Raw genomic sequence first — 15,964 nt, forward strand, 5'->3', positions numbered from 1 at the left:
ATGCACACGTATGTTTATTGCGGCACTATTCACAATAGCAAAGACTTGGAATCAACCCAAATGTCCATCTGTGACAGACTGGATTAAGAAAATGTGGCACATATACACCATGGAATACTATGCAGCCATAAAAAAGGATGAGTTTGCGTCCTTTGTAGGGACATGGATGCAGCTGGAAACCATCATTCTTAGCAAACTATCACAAGAAGAGAAAACCAAACACCGCATGTTCTCACTCATAGGTGGGAACTGAACAATGACATCACTTGGACTCGGGAAGGGGAACATCACATACTGGGGCATATCATGGGGAGGGGGGACGGGGGAGGGATTGCATCGGGGAGTTATACATGATATAAATGATGAATTGATGGGTGCTGACGAGTTGATGGGTGCAGCACACCAACATGGCACAAATATACATATGTAACAAACCTGCACGTTATGCACATGTACCCTAGAACTTAAAGTATAATAAAAATAAAAATAAAAAAAGAAAAAGAAATAAGTTTTCCTGTATTAGGCTGACTTGTCTCAAAGGCAGCAACAGGTACAGACCAGACCCAGGAAAAGTCTTGATAATGTTATCTAATGTGCTCTGGAGACTCTCCCAGCACTCCCTCGACATAGGGAGAAGAAAAACTAATTTTCCTTTGTTTAATGGAATAAGTTTTTAGATTTCTGTTCTCTGTAACTAGTGACTTCAAGTATTCTGTTTTATCTAAGAAGTAGAGTGAAGTTCATGAGAAGCCTGAGTAGGCCTGAACTACAGCTGCCTGGGCACCATAGTGAAGGTTATAAGATAAACCAGTATAAGGCTCTTTAGAGCAAAACCTAGATAACAGACATCTGGGTTGCTTGGAAAGGGTCATATGCAATCCTGAGTTTGTCCTGCCTCTATATCTCTACTTTCACACCACTGTAAGATTACTTCAAGCTAGCCCACCTGCTTTTGTGACGTGTGTATGAAAGTCAAGTGCTGTCTTTGCATGTAAGTCTGCTGGGGCCTGAGTGCACTCAATAAAAATTCTCTTGTTTTAATCCGAGGTCCTTCTCTCATCCTCCTGGATCCCACAACATTGATAAGTCACTGTTATGCTAACATTTTTTATAATGAGCTACTTTGACAATACTTCCATAACTTTCTCAGATGATACAGATTTTGCCTCATCTCTCTCGCTGTCACACACAAAACTTTTGGCTATACTGGGGAATCTTATGATTCTCCCTTATAATTGCAAAACTCTAGAAATTTTCATTTATTTTGCCTCTTCTCTTGCAGACAAGGGAACACCCCAGACATGGCATCAGAGATCCACATGACAGGCCCAATGTGTGTCATTGAGAACACTAATAGGTGACTGCTGGCGAATCCACAAGCTCTGAAGATCCTGTCTGCCATTAAGCAGCCTGTGGTGGTGGTGGCGATTGTGGACCTCTACCGCACAGGCAAATCCTACCTGATGAATAAGCTGGCTGGGAAGAAAAAGGGTGAGTGGCATGAGCAAAGCTCTGCCAAGTCCCTTCTGTCCATCTACACAGTCAGCATCCATTATGAGGATGTGAGGAGAGAAAGTTAGAGATGAGGATGAATACTGAAAGCTAACTTTCCATTCACAGTCGGTCTTCTTATCTGCACACTGTTCCAGGGGATAAGATTAAATTCATTAATTATTCCCGCGATACGTTAGTTTCCCTTTCAAAAGCACAAATTATGCCTTTCCTAAAAGGAGTAAGACTGTAATAAAAATAATTAATGTACATAATAATAACTACAATAAACTATACAATGTTTGTTATAATTTTTATGCCATAACAGTGAGTTTACAATGATCTTTAAGGTTGAAAAAATGTTTCAGTCTGTATTGGATATTCTTTTTTATTGTTGTAAAAAAAAAAACATAAAATTTAACCTCATAACCATTTTTAAGTGTACAGTTCTGTGACATTAATTAAATTTACACTGTTATACAACTGTCACCTCCATCCATATCCAGAACTCTTTCATCTTGCCTAACAGAAACTCTGTACTAAATAAACAAAAGCTCCACATCAACCCATTGCCTGCCATCATTCTACATTCTATCTCTATGAATTTGACTACTACAGAAAACTCATATAAGTGGAATCATTCAATATTTGTCCTTTTATGACTGTCTTATTTCAATTCATATGTCTTCAAGGTTCATCAGTGTGTTAGCACGTGTCAAAACTCTTCCTTTTTAAGGCTTAGTAATTGTATGTCTTTGATAATTTATTTATCTCTTCATCCGTCAATGGCCACTTGGATTGCTTCCACCTTTTGTCTACTATAAATAATGCTAATAGGAACATGAGTGTCCGAATATCTGTTCAAGTCCCTGCTTTCACGTCTTTTGGGAATATATCCAGAAGGGGAATTGCTGGCTTATGAAGTCATTCCATGTTAACTGTTTTTTTAAAGAAATCACTATATCATTTTCCACAGTGACTGTACCATTTTACATTCCTAACAGAAATGCACAAGGGCTCTAATTTCTCTACTTCCTCACCAACATTTTTTATTTTCAGTGTTTTTTTGTTTGTTTTTTTGTTTGTTTTTATAGTGTCCATAGGAATGGATGTTAAGTAGTATCTGGTTGTGGTTTGGATTTTGATTTCCATAATGACTAGTGATATTGAGCATCTTTTCATGTGCTTATTGACCACTTATATATCTTCTTTGGGAAAATGTCTATTCAAGTCCTTTGTTCATTTATTAATCCGGTTGTTTATTTGTGTTGCTTTGTAAATTTTTTTATATTTTCTAGATATCAATCCCTTATCATACACATGTTTAGCAAATCTTTTCTTACATTCTATGTGTTGCCTTTTTTAACTCTGTTGATAGAGTCTGTTAACACACAAAAGTTTTAAATTTTGATGAAGTCCAACTTATCTACTTTTTCTTTTATTGACTATACTTTTGGTTTCTTATTCAAAAAAATCATTGCCAAATCCAATATTATAAAACTTTTGCCTTTGTTTTCTTCTACAACGTTTATAGTTTTAACTCTAATGTTCAGCTCTTTGATTCATTTTGAGTTCGTATTTATAAGTTATAAGGTAACAGCCCAACTTTTTAAAGGAGATATCTCATTTCCTCAACATCATTTGTTAAAGAGACTCTCCTTTCTTCATTAAATGATCTTAACACTCGTACTGGAAATCATTTCACCATATATGTCAGAGTTTATTCATGTGCTGTTTTTCTATTCCATTGGTTTATATGTCAGTCTTTACACCAGTACCACACACGGTTTTGTAATACATCTCAGAAGTCAGAAATTGTGAGATTCCAACTTTGTTCTTCCTTTTTAAGATTATTTTCGTCATTAGGGGATCTCCAGAAATTTCATATGAAAGTTTTGGTGGATTTTTCTATTTATACAAGGTAATTGGATTGTTGGTAGGTATTACATCAAACCTGTATATCATTTTGGGTAGTAGTGACATCTTAAGAATATTAAGTCTTCTAATCCATAAATGCAGGATGCCTTTCTAATAATTTATGTCATCTATAATGTCTTTAAAGGGTGTTTGAAGTTTTCACTCTACAACTCTTTCGCCTGCTTGGTTAAGCTTATTCCTAGGTAGTTTATTCTTCTGATGCTGTTAAATGTGATTGTTTTCAAAATTTCCTTTTCTTTTTGTTTAGGAAGAAAATTAGAATTCCTGTTCTAATTCTATTTTTGTACACTGGCAACTGATTTCTCCATATTGACTTTGCATGCTGCAACTTTGATGAATTCTTTTAATAGTTCTAATAGGTTTTTGTGGAATATTTAATGTTTTCTACAAATTAGATACTACTGTCAGCAGACAGATAATTTTACTTTTTCATTACCAATTAGGATGCCTCCTTTATGCTTTTTTTGTCTAATTACGCTGGACAGGACTTGCAGTGTTCTATGGAACACAAATGGCAAAAGTAGGCACCCTTCTCTTGTTCCTGATGTTATAGGAAAAGCTATGAAGCTTCATCATTAAATGTGAAGTGAGCTGTGGGTTTTTAATATGTGGCCTTTATTATGTTGAGGTACTGTTTTTCTATTTCTACTTTGTTTATTGTTTTTATCATGAAAGCCTCCTGAATTTTTCCATGCATTAGATATTCAAATTTCCTATTTCTTTGATTGTAACTAAGTCAGATGAATAGTAATTGTCATTTCGATTCTCTCCTAACCTTAAATATGCTACCTTTTCCTTCAACTACCAGAATTGCCTGTTACTAGATCTCCATCTCTGGTCTTCTCTCTCCCTTGCAGGCTTCTCTCTGGGCTCCACAGTGCAGTCTCACACTAAAGGAATCTGGATGTGGTGTGTGCCCCATCCCAAGAAGCCAGGCCACATCCTAGTTCTGCTGGACACTGAGGGTCTGGGAGATGTAGAGAAGGTGAGACTCAAGGATCCAATTGTGGAGTGAGCCCCTCTTCTCTGAATATTTTATGCACTGTTTCATTGTTTATTAACTATTAACTACAGGCCATAATATGTGGGGTTTAACACAGATGCATAAAGGGAGCACAAATAATCCCAGTGCCATGAGTCTTATCCTGCAGAGAACTTTAGTTAAGAATTTGGGTGCTAAAGCCCCATGACTTTCTGTTTAAATTTAAATTCTGTCACTAATTCAGTACCCTGAGAAAATTGACTTATTTTATACTCAGCATTCTAATCTTTAAAATTTATGAAAAAGATCTATGTTGGCCACATAGTATTATTTTGAATATTTAATGAGATAAACAGTACATTTCAGGTGTAGATTAATTATTCAATAAAATAGCAACTAATAGTATCAATCTTATATGTGAATTTTGTTATTGAAAAAATATGAGAAAATTTTAAATTTACATTGTACTCAGGCCTTAAATTGCCCACCAACCTTGAATTTTAATTTTACAATTATCTTTTGATGATCATTAGAAGACTTAATAAGGATCATTGTAACCCAAAAACACTCGTCGAAAAACTACCCAAAAGCGACATCCTACTGAGACTACTTTTTGTATTTGGCTTCCTTTGATATGTCATTAGTGCTAAAGAACAAACAAACAAAAAAGACCAAAAACCCTCTAACATATGAACATAGTTTTACTACCGTTACTCTGGAAAGTGCTGTGACAATGAAACTTGCTCCTGACTCCAGTATGTCTTGACTTCCAGCGAGACAACCAGAATGACTCCTGGATCTTCGCCCTGGCCGTCCTCCTGAGCAGCACCTTCGTGTACAACAGCATGGGAACCATCAACCAGCAGGCCATGGACCAACTGCAGTATCCTTTGTGACCCACAACAGCACCAAGGTCAGAGGGGACACCTGTATTCATAAACCAGCTGCCTGACTGTGAATCCTCATGAATCAAGCTCAAGAGGAGAAAACATAAAATAATGCAAGTACAGAGGAGAGATCCCATGTATCCACTTTAGACTTGACACTTAGGAGCAAAGGAAAATGGAAGGTTTGGGAATGTGTTGAATATGGGATGAGGTCCCTGTTCATTTTGTCACATTTCCTTAGTTAGCTACTCAGCTATGTGACAGAGCTGACACATCAAATCTGATCAAAATCCTCACCTGATGAGAATGAGAATGAGGATTCAGCTGACTTTGTGAGCTTCTTCCCAGACTTTGTGTGGACACTGAGAGATTTCTCCCTGGACTTAGAAGCAGAAGGATAACCCATCACAGCAGATAAGTACCTGACATACTCCCTGAAGCTGAAGCAAGGTAACGGAGAGCTTCAACTGATAAATGAGGATGAGAAAACAAAAGAAATTATCATTTTTCAGTTTACTATTGCTAGTTTTCCCAAATTTGCAGTTTTCTATGTCTTCAACTGGCTATTCCTATAACTTAATGCTGTTGAATATCCGAATTAATAGATTTTATTTTAAATTACATTTGTCCTTGTTCTAAAACAAGTTTCTTGTTCTTTCACCTATGTGTATGCTATGATTAGGTTAATTTTATCTCCCTGCCTAGGGTTTGTGATCTTCTATTTAGCCATAGAATGTGGAGCAAAATGGATATTTATTTAAAAAACATAGACTAAAACATGAACGTGTGCTAGTCCAAGCACTGGCAAACTACAGCCCAAGACAAATCATGGCCAATCCTGCCCGCCAGCTGTCTTTGTAAATAAGGTTTTCTTGGAATAACGCTATGCCCATTCATTTACAGATTTTCAAAAACTGTTGTCATGCTCCAATAACAGAGTTGAGTATTTGGAAAAGAGACCACCCAGCTTGAAGAGCCTAAAATATTTACTATTTGGCCCTTTACAGAAACACTTATATTAGGCAATTTTATGATTTTTTTATGTTTTTCTAGGTACCAGTTAAATAGATAAAACTTTTCTTTTCTTTTCTTTTTTTTTTTTTTACCAAGCTCAAGTCCAACCTTCTCTGCCTATGTCAATATTTACATATGACTAAAATGCTTCCTCAAATAGAGAACAATAGCTTCCAACTTTTAGGCTGTTTTTTCTGGTGTGGGTTTTTTTTTTTTTTTTATACTTTACGTTCTAGGGTACATGTGCACGACGTGCAGGTTTGTTACATATGTATACATGTGCCATGTTGGTGTGCTGCACCCATTAACTCGTCATTTACATTAGGTATATCTCCTAATGCTATCCCTCCCCCCTGCCCCCTTCCCACAAGAGGCCCCGGTGTGTGATGTTCCCCTTCCTGTGTCCAAGTGATCTCATTGTTCAATTCTCACCTATGAGTGAGAACGTGCAGTGTTTGGTTTTCTGTTCTTGCGATAGTTTGCTGAGAATCATGGTTTCCAGCTGCATCCATGTCCCTACAAAGGACATGAACTCATCCTTTTTTATGGCTGCATAGTATTCCATGGTGTATATGTGCCACACTTTCTTAATCCAGTCTGTCACTGATGGACATTTGGGTTGATTCCAAGTCTTTGCTATTCTGAATAGTGCTGCAATAAACATACGTGTTCATGTGCCTTTAGAGCAGCATGATTTATAATCCTTTAGGTATATACCCAGTAATGGGATGGCTGGGTCTAATGGTATTTCTAGTTCTAGATCCTTGAGAAATCGCCACACTGTTTTCCACAATGGTTGAACTAGTGTACAGTTCCACCAACAGTGTAAAAGTGTTCCTATTTCTCCACATCCTCTCCAGCACCTGTTGTTTCTTGATTTTTTAATGATTGCCATTCTAACTGGCATGCTATTGTACACGAAGGTGCTGCTCAGGAGGACTGCCATTCTAACTGTGAGATGGTATCTCATTGTGGTTTTGATTTGCATTTCCCTGATGGTGAGTGATGATGAGCGTTTTTTCATGTGTCTGTTGGCTGTATGAATGTCTTCTTTTGAGAAGTGTCAGTTCATATCCTTTGCCCACTTTTTGATGGGGTTGTTTTTTTCTTGTAAATTTGTTTGAGTTCTTTGTAGGTTCTGGATATTAGCTCTTTGTCAGATGAGTAGATTGCAAAAATTTTCTCCCATTCTGTAGGTTGCCTGTTCTCTCTGATGGTAGTTTCTTTCACTGTGCAGAAGCTCTTCAGTTTAATTAGATCCCATTTGTCAATTTCGGCTTTTGTTACCGTTGCTTTTGGTGTTTTAGACATGAAGTCCTTGCCCATGCCTATGTCCTGAATGGTTTTACCTAGGTTTTCTTCTAGGGTTTTTATGGCTTTAGGTCTAACACTTAAGTCTCTAATCCATCTTGAATTAATTTTTGTATAAGGAATAAGGAAGGGATCCAGTTTCAGCTTTCTATATATGGCTAGCCAATTTTCCCAGCACCATTTATTAAACAGGGAATCCTTTCCCCATTTCTGGTTTTTGTCAGGTTTGTCAAAGATCAGATGGCTGCAGATGTTTGGTATTATTTCTGAGGGCTCTGTTCTGTTCCATTGGTCTATAGCTCTGTTTTCATACCAGTACCATGCTGTTTTGGTTACTGTAGCCTTGTAGTATAGTTTGAAGTCAGGTAGCATGATGCCTCCGGCTTTGTTCTTTTGGCTTAGGATTGTCTTGGCAATGCGGGGTCTTTTTTGGTTCCATATGAACTTTAAAGCAGTTTTTTCTAAGTCTGTGAAGAAAGTCATTGGTAGTTTAATGGGGATGGCATTGAATCTATAAATTACCTTGGGCAGTATGGCCATTTTCACAATATTGATTCTTCCTATCCACGAGCATGGTATGTTCTTCCATTTGTTTGTGTCCTCTTTGATTTCACTGAGCAGTGGTTTGTAGTTCTCCTTGAAGAGGTCCTTTACATCCCTTGTAAGTTGGATTCCTAGGTATTTTATTCTCTTTGAAGCTATTGTGAATGGGACTTCATTCATGATTTGGCTCTCTCTTTCTCTGTTACTGGTGTATAAGAATGCTTGTGATTTTTGCACAATGATTTTGTATCCTGAGACTTTGCTGAAGTTGCTTATCAGCTTAAGGAGATTTTGGGCTGAGATGATGGGGTTTTCTAAATATACAATCATGTCATCTGCAAACAGGGACAATTTGACTTCTTCTTTTCCTCACTGAATACCCATGATTTCTTTCTCTTGCCTGATTGCCCTAGCCAGAACATCCAACACTATGTTGAATAGGAGTGGTGAGAGAGGGCATCCCTGTCTTGTGTCAGTTTTCAAAGGGAATGCTTCCAGTTTTTGCCCATGCAGTATGATATCGGCTGTGGGTTTGTCATAAACAGCTCTTATCATTTTGAGATACATTCCATCAATACCGAATTTATTGAGAGTTTTTACCATGAAGGGCTGTTGAATTTTGTCAAAGGCATTTTCTGCATCTATTGAGATAATCATGTGGTTTTTGTCTTTGGTTCTGTTTATATGCTGGATTACGTTTATTGATTTGCACATGTTGAACCAGATGAAGTCCACTTGATCATGGTGGATAAGCTTTTTGATGTGCTGCTGGATTCGGTTTGCCAGTATTTTATTGAGGATTTTTGCAATGATGTTCATCAGGGATATTGGTCTAAAATTCTCTTTTTTTGTTGTGTCTCTGCCAGGCTTTGGTATCAGGATGATGTTGGCCTCCTAAAATGAGTTAGGGAGGATTCCCTCTTTTTCTATTGATTGGAACAGTTTCAGAAGGAATGGTACCAGCTCCTCCTTGTACCTCTGGTAGAATTCGGCTGTCTATCCGTCCGGTCCTGAACTTTTTTTTGGTTGGTAAGCTATTAATTATTGCCTCAATTTCAGAGCCTGCTATTCGTCTATTCAGGGATTCAATTTATTCCTGGTTTACTCTTGGGAGAGTGTAAGTGTCCAGGAAATTATCCATTTCTTCTAGGTTTTCTAGTTTATTTGCATAGAGGTGTTTGTAGTATTCTCTGATGGTGGTTTGTATTTCTGTAGGGTCGGTGGTGATATCCCCCTTTATCATTTTTTATTGCGTCTATTTGATTCTTCTCTCTTTTCTTCTTTATTAGTCTTGCTAGCGGTCTATCCATTTTGTTGATCTTTTCAAAAAACCAGCTCCTGGATTCATTGATTTTTTGGAGGGTTTTTTGTGTCTCTATCTCCTTCAGTTCTGCTCTGATCTTAGTTATTTCTTGCCTTCTGCTAGCTTTTGAATGTGTTTGCTCTTGCTTCTCTAGGTCTTTTAATTGTGATGTTAGGGTGTCAATTTTAGATCTTTCCTGCTTTCTCTTGTGGGCATTTAGTGCTATAAATTTCCCTCTACACACTGCTTTAAATGTGTCCCAGAGATTATGGTATGTTGTATCTTTGATCTCATTGGTTTAAAAGAACATCTTTATTTCCGCTTTCATTTCGTTATGTACCCAGTAGTCATTCAGGAGCAGGTTGTTCAGTTTCCATGTAGTTGAGCGGTTTTGATTGAGTTTGTTAATCCTGAGTTCTAGTTTGATTGCACTGTGGTCTGAGAGACAGTTTGTTATAATTTCTGTTCTTCTACATTTACCGAGGAGTGCTTTACTTCCAATTATGTGGTCAATTTTGGAATAAGGGCGATGTGGTGCTGAGAAGAATGTATATTCTGTTGATTTGAGGTGGAGAGTTCTGTAGATGTCTATTAGCTCCACTTGGTGCAGAGTTGATTTCAATTCCTGGATATCCTTGTTAACTTTCTGTCTCGTTGATCTGTCTAATGTTGACAGTGGGATGTTAAAGTCTCCCATTATTATTGTATGAGAGTCTAAGTCTCTTTGTAAGTCTCTCAGGACTTGCTTTATGAATCTGGTTGCTCCTGTATTGGGTGCATATATATTTAGGATAGTTAGCTCTTCCTGATGAATTGATTCCTTTACCATTATATAATGGCCTTGTCTCTTTTGATCTTTGATGGTTTAAAGTCTGTTTTATCAGAGACTAGGATTGCAACCCCTGCTTTTTTTTTTGTTTTCCATTTGCTTGGTAGATCTTCCTCCATCCCTTTATTTTGAGCCTATGTGTGTCTCTGCATGTGATATGGGTCTCCTGAATACAGCAAACTGATGGGTCTTGACTCTTTATCCAATTTGCCAGTCTGTGTCTTTTAATTGGACCATTTAGTCCATTTACATTTAAGGTTAATATTGTTATGTGTGAACTCGATCCTGTCATGATGATATTAGCTGGTTATTTTGCTCGTTAGTTGATTCAGTTTCTTCGTAGCGTCAACAGTCTTTACATTTTGGCATGTTTTTGCAATGGCTGGTACTAGTTGTTCCTTTCCATGTTTAGTGCTTCTTTCAGGAGCTCTTGTAAGTCAGACCTAGTGATTACAAAATCTCTAAGCATTTGCTTGTCTGTAAAGGATTTTATTTCTCCTTCACTTATGAAGCTTAGTTGGGCTGAATATGAAATTCTGGGTTGAAAGTTCTTTTCTTCGAGAGTTGTGAATATTGGCCCCCACTCTCTTCTGGCTTGTAGAGTTTCTGCCAAGAGACCTGCTGTTAGTCTGATGGGCTTCACTTTGTGGGTAACCCGACCTTTCTCTCTGGCTGCCCTTAACATTTTTTCCTTCATTTCAACTTTGGTGAACCTGACAATTATGTGTCTTGGAGTTGCTCTTCTCAAGGAGTATCTTTGTGGCATTCTCTGTATTTCTTGAATTTGAACGTTGGCCTGCCTTACTAGGTTGGGGAAGTTCTCCTGGATGATATCCTGCAGAGTGTTTTCCAACTTGGTTCCATTTTCTCCATCACTTTCAGGCACACCAATCAAATGTAGATTTGGTCTTTTCACATAATCTCATATTTCTTGGAGGCTTTTTTCATTTCTTTCCACTCCTTTTTCTCTACACTTCTCTTCTCACTTCATTTCATTCATTTGATCTTCAATCACTGATAATCTTTCTTCCAGTTGATCGAGTCAGTTACTGAAGCTTGTGCATTTGTCACGTAGTTCTCGTGTCATGGTTTTCATCTCTATCAGTTCTTTTAAGGTCTTCTCTGCATTGATTATTCTAGTTATCCATTCATCTATCCTTTTTTCAAAGTTTTTAGTTTCTTTGCGCTCGTTGCTTAGTTCTTCCTTTAGCTCTGAGAAATTTGATTGACTGAAGCCTTCTTCACTCAACTCATCGAAATCATTCTCCATCCAGCTTTGTTCTGTTGCTGGCGATGAGCTGCGTTCCTTTGGAGGGGGAGATGCACTCTGATTTTTTGAATTTCCAGGTTTTCTGCACTGCTTTTTCCCCATCTTTGTGGTTTTATCTGCCTTTAGTCTTTGATAATGGTGACGTACTGATGGGGTTTTGGTGTGGGTGTCCTTTCTGTTTGTTAGTTTTCCTTCTAAGTCAGGACACTCAGCTGCAGGTCTGTTGGAGTTTGCTTGAGGTCCACTCCAGACCCTGTTTGCCTGGGTATCAGCAGCGGAGGCTATAGAAGATAGAATATTGCTGAACAGCAAGTGTTGCTGTCTGATTCTTGCTCTGAAAGCTTTGTCTCAGGGGTGTACCCATCATGTGAGGAGTGAGGTGTTGGTCTACACCTAGTGGGGGATGTATCCCAGTTAGGCTACTCAGGGATCAGGGACCGACTTGAGCAGGCAGTCTGTCAGTTCTCAGATCTCAACCTCCATGCTGGGAGAACCACTGCTGTCTTCAAAGCTGTCAGACAGGGACTTTTACATCTGCAGAGGTTTCTGCTCCTTTTTGTTTAGCTACGCTCTGTCCCCAGAAGTGGAGTCTACAGAGACAGGCAGGCCTCCTTGAGCTGCGGTGGGCTCCACCCAATTCGAAATTCCCGGTGGCTTTTTTTACCTACTTAATCCTCAGCAAGGGTGGGCGCCCATCCCCCAGCCTTGCTACCGCCTTGCAGTTAGATCTCAGACTGCTGTGCTAGCAATGAGGGAGGCTCTGTGGGCGTGGGACCCTCCGGGCCAGGTGTGGGATATAATCTCCTGGTGTGCTGTTTGCTAAGACCCTTGGTAAAGTACACTATTAGGGTGGGAGTTACCTGATTTTCCAGGTGTTGTATGTCTCAATTTCCCTTGGCTAGGAAAAGGAATTCCCTTCCCCCTTGTGCTTCCCAAGTGAGGCGATGTCTCGTCCTGCTTCAGCTCTCGCTAGTCGGGCTGCACCAGTGAACTAGCATTGACTGTTTGACATGCCCCAGTGAGATGAACCTGGTACCTCAGTTGAAAATGCAGAAATCACCCGTCTTCTGTGTCACTCACGCTGGGAGCTGGAGGCTGGAGCTGTTCCTATTCAGCCATGATGGGCGCCCCCCCCCATAAAACTTTTAATCTGCCCCAACTCTGTATCCAGAAGTTCTTCCCAAAGAAGAGATGCTTTATCTTTGATCGGCCTGTTCACCGCAAGAAGTTTGCCCAGCTCACGAAACCACGTGATGAAGAGCTGGACCCCGAATTTGTGCAAGAAGTAGCAGACTTCTGTTCCTACATCTTGAATAATTCCAAAACTAAAACTCTTTCAGAGGCATCAAGGTCAACAGGCCTTGTAAGTCCCCTTCCTAGTACTTCTGCTCATTGTTTAAGACTAGGGGAGCATAGAATATCTTCCACCTAGTTTCAGCTTTGAAAAATCCCAATCTACTACTATATTTATGTTAAATTCTAGATGGCACAAATGTTTCTAATATATATTGTTAGTCAAATTTCCAGTCTAGGAAAAGGCCAAGGGAAAAAAAGTTCTATTGCTTAAAATTGCCCTAGTGAACTGGACTTGCACATGCAATACAGTAGCCCCTAGACAAGTGTGTCTATGTAAACATAAATGTAAATAATTTAAATAGGGAAAATTTAAAAGTCAGTTCACATGGCTGTAATTCAAGGACTCATATCTACATGTACTTAGTGGCTAGCACACTGAACAGCACATATAGAATATTTCCAGCATTACAGAAAGCACTTTTGGACAAAACTGTGATAAAATAAACTAAATGGATGACTCCTTTTTACTGGAATAGTGTCATTTGTTTCATACACATTGATCAAATGCTTACTATGAATAGACTGAAGATACAGACATAAATGAAATAGATATGGTTCCTGTCCTAACGGTGCTTGGGGTTAAAATGGATGCAAACATTCAATTAACACAAGTCTAAGTAATGTAGTACAAGAACTCAAGTACAACAAATGTTGGTATGCATGTATATCTTCTGAGGATCTTACCAAAGAGAAAAGTCTAATTCAATAGATCTTGGACAGGGTCTGAGAGTCTGTATTTCTAGCAAGCTTCTAGGTGATACTGAGGACATTGATGCTGTGAGGAAAACAGGTGGTATTTGACATGCTCAGAATTACACGGAATAGAGACTTTCTTTACTATAAGAAACATTAGCATCTGTTCTCCATATGCAGGTCTAAAGAGCCTGGTGCTCACCTATGTCAATGGCATTAGCAGTAATGATCTGCCCTGCTGGAGTATGTAGTCCTGGCCTTGCCCAGATAGAGAACTCAGCTGCAGTGCAAAAGACTATTGCCCACTACGAACAGCAGATGGACCAGAAGGTGCAGCTCCCCACGGAAACCTCCAGGAGCTGCTGGACCTGCACAGGGACAGTGAGAGAGGGGCCACTGAAGTCTTCATCAGGAGTTCCTTCAAAGATTTGGACCATCTATTTCAAAAAGAGCAGTAATTTTTGTCTCAAATTTATACAGTTTAGGGTCATGGAAGCCAATATACTACAAGGAAAGAAAGTGAATATCTATTTTGTTAGAAGTAATTCTTCCTAGCTTCCATTCCAAGCAGGGCATAGTCCAAACTCGGACCCCAGTAACCTTCCTGATCTAGCTGCTTTGCTAGAGTTAATCCTTTTGGGTAAACCACATCCTTGGTAATATCCCTAACTATAATCTAAGAGATTATCGTTAGTGTTCAGTTGTGTCTCCAAGACTCTCAGGTAGCTCTTCAGGTAGCAGTGGTGAGACTAGCTGAATAGATTAAAACTTGGGTTATTCATTTCTGTAGCCAAATCTCCTGATGAGGATAACTTAGGTATTGTTTTTGCCTTTTGGGAGAAGGAAATATGGGCCTGATAGGTTTCTAAGAAGTCTCTTCAGGCTGAAGTGCTTCGTCACTTATCAAATGTTCCCTTATCAGACCTTGAAACCCCAGCTCTCCCACATCCTGTTTGTCCTATATTCTTAAATTCCCACATGAAACACCTTCTTTCCATAATGATTAATGGTGGATTTGTTTCCATGACCAAATCCAGACTGATTCACCAACATTTTGTATCATAATATAATTCTAATAGAGAATGATTCCAACACTCCCGAAAGTGTTCACTGTTCTGTGCCCCTACACTTTTCCCACAATATGAGCACTGGGTAAAAACAGATGAGTGATTTAACTAGAAGATGGTGTCTATAAAGCCATGGTCTGACGACACTGATTTAGGTCATTTTTATTCTATACAGATATACAACGCTATGTAACTTCTTCATATATTCTCTCATCCTGAACACGTTTTATAAATATGTATGGAATTTCAAAACAGGCCTGGCATGGTGCCTCATGCTTATAATGCCAGCACTTTGGGAGGCCAAGGCAGGTGGATCGTTTGAATCTAGGAGTTTGAGACCAGCCTGGGAAACATGGCAAGACCCCATCTCTACCAAAAAAAAAAAATTAGTCAGATGTTGTAATGTGTGCCTGTGGTCCCAGCTATTCAAGAGGCTTAGGCAGGAGGATCACTTGAGCTGAGGAGGCAGAGGTTGCAGGGAGCTGAGGTTGCACCACTGCACTCCAGCCTGGGTGACAGACCCAGACTCTGTCTCAAAAAAAAAAAAAAAATCAAACCAGAAATTAGGAAAAATATTTTTTTAAACTCAACTCTTTATTATGGTAAAAAGACTTTTGATAATTTCAACAAATGGTTTATTTTGAATTTCCTATACCACTAACTGTACACTGATATGTTTACTTACAATGCATTGCATTATTTTGTACTGATTGCTAAAAGCAACTGGATGAGCAAAATCATAATTAAATTGTAAGAAAATTAATATGCAACACATAATTGATAAGATACAACAGGGAAATCTTACAAAACAATGTATAATAATGCAGCTGCAAAATAATCACTGTTCTCTCACATTATTAATTTTTTTGTCATATCCTCCAACAAGAACATTGTTTACTATGTTATATTTGGTTCACAGTGCAGTCTTCTCTTGATAATCATACTATGTTCTATTAAATGGAATTCTCTTGACTGGGGTTTGTACATTTTTTAAAATGTGAATTAATGTTAGGAAGGATGTGAAGGATGTGAATCTGAGTAGTCAGAGAAAGGGTTAGCATCGTGGATAACATTATTTTAATTCCAACAGCCTTCTGTTTCTTGCTGCTTCCATGATATTTGGCAATAATTCGGGGCAATTGTTTCCAAATAGTTCTATAAGTCCCCTACACTTCACCCAATGGTGGGAACAGTGACAAAACAAGAAACAGGCAAAGTCAGTGGAACTCCTGCTTCAATCAGAGCAATTCCACTTCTTATTTGTTTCCTATACTAGCATT

General features: G+C 38.6%; 1 pseudogene; it reads left to right on the plus strand.

Moving 5' to 3' along the window:
* Positions 1 to 1,301: 1,301 nt before the first annotated feature.
* On the plus strand, positions 1,302 to 14,075 carry LOC104662655 (annotated as a pseudogene).
* Positions 14,076 to 15,964: the final 1,889 nt, after the last annotated feature.

Source organism: Rhinopithecus roxellana, chromosome 12, assembly GCF_007565055.1.
Source record: "Rhinopithecus roxellana isolate Shanxi Qingling chromosome 12, ASM756505v1, whole genome shotgun sequence".
Taxonomy (NCBI): Eukaryota; Metazoa; Chordata; class Mammalia; order Primates; family Cercopithecidae; genus Rhinopithecus; species Rhinopithecus roxellana.